The 4,491-nt window shown below is 39.9% G+C and overlaps 1 pseudogene; it reads right to left on the bottom strand.

The window, feature by feature from the left end:
* Positions 1 to 672: 672 nt before the first annotated feature.
* Positions 673 to 3,883, bottom strand: LOC101312293 (annotated as a pseudogene).
* Positions 3,884 to 4,491: the final 608 nt, after the last annotated feature.

Below are 4,491 nucleotides of genomic sequence, written 5' to 3'. Positions count from 1 at the left end.
CGAAGAATTGGGATGGGTCGTGTTGGCCATTTGCAGAGAGGAGAGTACAACAACCATTAGAGGGAGATGAGAAAGGAGAAAGGAAGAGAAACAAAGAGAAAGGAAGAGCAACGACCCAATCGAGGGCCACGCGCAGCTAACGTCGCGTGAATTGACACACGCGGTAGACATCCTGGTGCAGCTGTCCCACTGGGTCAAGGAATAGGCTCTCGTTACATTTCGACCCACCCATACTTGTTGTGAATGTATAGATCCCTCAATGAAAAAAAATGAAAAATGAGACCTAGGTTTATGAGGGTTTTGGGTCATTCTAAGCATAACAAATTAGTTTTAGATGTAAATTCTTGATTATTTCATGTATAGAGACTTCATGGTATCAATAGGGTTCTACTTGTGCATGCTTAAAAGTCACACAGACTTCACATCAATCATCTATGTAATGCATTTTATCCGATAAAGTTGTTGCAGACTACTGCGAATATGTAATGATCGGATTAAAAGAAGCGACATTTTCCTTGTAACAAAATGTCATTCTTCTATACTGTCATGAAACAAGAAAGATACCAATGCCAAACTGCTTGCTCCATTGGTGTTACAGATTATGGGTATGCTATGACACCTATAGGTGTATGCAAAAACTAGAATGAAAAAGTTTCAGTAGTAATGGCTCAGTTAAGAAGCTGTCTCATCTGCGTAATCCACCATCTCAATTCCTCCGAAATTTCTTCTGTCACTATTGATGGCAATGCCTTTCTTTTGGCCAGTGGATATTTCCTCAGCGGGGACACTCAGGATGCCATTCGCATCAATATCAAAGAAGACATCGAACTGAGGAACACCCCAAGAAGCTGGTGAAATGCCTTCAATGCAAACTTTACCCAAAAAGTTGTTCTCATTGGCCACACTACTCTCACCCTCGTAAATACTGAAGTGGATAGCCGGTTGGTTGTCGGACTTAGTTGTTAGAGCTGACTCCTTCATGAGAGGAATTCTAGAGTTTCTCGGAATCACAACCTTCATGAAATTCTTGGGACCTTCATATGAGAGCCTATTCGGCGCACCCGTCATCTCCACCGTCTTTAATTTTTTTTTTTTTTTTTTNTTTTTTTTTTTACGGGCTAAAATTCGACGGTTGGATTACACCGGGTGCGCCACGCACCCGGGTGCGCTGTATAATTTCCACCTTCATATATGTCAACATGTAGCCCAAGTGATAGAGGGGTCACATCCAAGAGAGTGAAGTCGGGAAGCTTTTTATTTCCATTCTCAGTCAACTCAGAAGCTTGAACAGCCGCACCATATGCCACTGCCTCATCCTGATTGATGTCCTTGCATAACTCCTTCCCCTTGAACAGATTCTGCAACAGTTCTTGTACCTTGGGAATTCTTGAAGAGCTACCTGAGAGAACAATATCATGGTCACTCCTTACATCCATGTTAGCATCCTTTAAACACTTCTCTACATGCTCCATACACTCACCTCTTGAGTAAATCCATGTTCAGTTGTCCGAACTTGGCACGAGTAATGTTTGTAGAGAAATCAATACGCTGATCCAAATAGTCTACTTCAATCTCAGTTTCAAAGTCACATGAAAGTCTCCTCTTTGCCTTCTCACATGCATTTCTTAACCTCGATCCTAAGAGCTTTGGAGTTTCCACAAAACTTCACCAATCTGTTATCAAAGTCTTCGCCTCCAAGATGAGTGTCTCCAGCTGTGGCTTTCACTTCAAAAACACCATCCCCTATGGTAAGTAGTGACACATCTAAAGTCCCACCATCCAAGTCAAAAACCATCACGTTTCTTTTGCTATACCATCCTGCCTTCTTGTCAAAGTCATAAGCAATGGCTGCAGCAGTTGGTTCACTGAGAATACGAATGACATTAAGGCCAGAAATAGCACCAGCATTCTTTGTTGCTTGACGTTGTGAGTGATTGAAGTGAGCTGGGACAGTGATAACTGCATTCTTCACAGTTGAACCAAGGAAGGACTCAGGAGGAATCATAGATGAGATCTCTTCAGCCGAATTTTTTTTCTCTTGACCCTCGTGGGTAACAACGATCATTAATTGGTGTGTCACGAGGACCTTCAATGACCTTGAACGGCCAGAGTTTTACATCTTTTTGAACAGTTCTATCACTGAATCTCCTTCCAATCATTCAATCAACCTCTTCACATCTGCATATTTGAACATATTGCCTCAAACATAGATTGATGTGTTAAGAACATAATCCAAACAAGGAACAATGCCAAAAGATTTTAGCGACTCTCATATTGCTAAAAGAAGAATACATGTTATGTACTAATTCGACATCCTATCACTCTTAACCATGACTGACTGGATGTATAAGTTGTTATCATGTTGTAGTGCATACATAGGTTAATGCTGTCTGTGTCTGTATGTTTCATTGTGCATATGTCTGTGAACATGTTAGACAAACAAGACAAATATATACTGCATGTATACAGAGATTACGGTATAAATGTATAATACAATTACCTATATGTGTCGAACAAATCAGGAAAGTAGTCCAGTAAAGTCATCCATGCATATACTGATATACACCAAAATAGTTGAACATATAGGAGGGAGAAGCTGTCTTTTCAGTTTACAGAATAGTAAGGTAAACATATAACTGCCAAAAATAGTTGAAACTCTACAAGGTGACCTTTTTACTCCATCTTTATGTTGTAAAGCTTCTAGCTACCTTTATCTAACTCTATAGTCCCAAAGTAACTGATCCAAAGGTCTCTAGTTAAGGACTGGTGGTACATATAATGGCATCCTATTACATAAGCCAAATTTACAACAGTTGATCTATATAAAAGGATACAGATCACATGCATATTATCTTGTTTTAGGATTACAAAGTATCATGTATTCATACTTAAAGCTTCATCCCTATCATATTTCCGGGATTACAGTTTCATACATGTTCGTTTTTTAACTAGGATTACAGTTTCATGTTATGGGGATCCTTTCCTTGGTCATATAAACGTCCTAACAAAAGTTTGTTATCAACTGTAAGATTTTCTCCACACCAAGAAAATAAAGTTAACATTTTCTATACTAATTAAACTACTCAAATTATAGATTGGTAATCAGCACTCCATTTTATAGAAAATAGAAGGCTACTTACTCAACTCTCAAGATATATACTACATTCGATGATGAGGAAAGAACTTACCAAAGATGGAGTTGGTCGGGTTTCTGGTGATTTGGTTAAGTGCTGCTTGACCGATCAAGCGCTCAATATCAGTGAAAGCAACATGAGATGAGGTGGTCCGGTATAATTTCTACATGATCATGCTGCCATACGGCCACACAAGAGTAGGTCCTCCCCAGATCAACCCCAATTGCATGACTCTTCTACTCCTGCCATTCAAAGATTAAGAGTAATAGAAGAGAAATACGAAAGTAGCTACAGAATTTATCCCAGAAGGCAGAAAAAATACACACTACAGAATTTATACCGTTAGTGGAAGATTAGATGGGGAATGCAAAAGGTCTATGTCAATTTATTTAGTTCAATATACTATGTTTATGACTCTTTCCAACACAGCAAGGTAAAATTCTACTGCAGATGAACCAAATTGAATTGAAAATTTGAAATCCCAAAATAGGTTGGTGTACAATGTACATGAAATAAATAACAGTTCATTTCATTTTTATTCTTTTTGAAGAAGCATACTAGTGTCGAGTTCTTTCGAATTCTGGTTTACAATATTACCACGATATCAATATGTTCTGACTTCAGAAATTACTTTTTTAGAACACACGAATTTGTCTAATAGAAATATAACTGTATTTTGTGGCCGACGGGCCCCGAGGGTCTCACACACACGGGTCAAAAAATGCCTATACTGTCTCCAGTTTAGCCATCCGGATGCGAAACGGGTATGGGGTTTTACATAAAAAGTCTCGGCATTAGTGTGTGTGGTACAATTTATTATAACCCAAGGATAACTCTTCACCTTTTAGACGTTGGATTCCAAAGGGCTCTTAATCTAAGCCACACTTTTCCAACAATCTCCACCTGGTGTGATTCGAGCCATCTCCAAATCTCACGATCCAAGTCCCAATAGCTCAACCGTGATCACAAGTATCAATTTCAAATCTTATATATGATCCCAATCCAAACGGGAACTCCACTAAATTGCAACTCGATTGTATGAGACACCAAGCCCCAAGCGTCACCTGAGCTCTGATACCACTTGTTATAGGGAAGCAGCCAAAGGTTAGAGTTACATCTAGTCTAATGCAAGGGGTTCGACCTTTCAAGTCGCTCAATTATTATACATCCATATATATATATATAGGACTTTTCTCAGGTGCGGACGTCCGCACCGTTTTACGGTGCAGATTTTCGTCCGTTCGCCACCGTACGGCGCCGGTGAGGGCGCGCCTCCACCCCAGCCGACTCCAGCAGCTTCCCCAACCACTTTCCATCCCCGGTGAGTCTACCGAATTCCAGTTTTTCGGTCAGATTG

This window comes from Fragaria vesca, linkage group LG7 (assembly GCF_000184155.1).
Source record: "Fragaria vesca subsp. vesca linkage group LG7, FraVesHawaii_1.0, whole genome shotgun sequence".
NCBI classification, from domain to species: Eukaryota; Viridiplantae; Streptophyta; class Magnoliopsida; order Rosales; family Rosaceae; genus Fragaria; species Fragaria vesca.
Note: the sequence above shows the minus strand (reverse complement) of the source record. Positions and strands in the feature narration are given on the sequence as shown.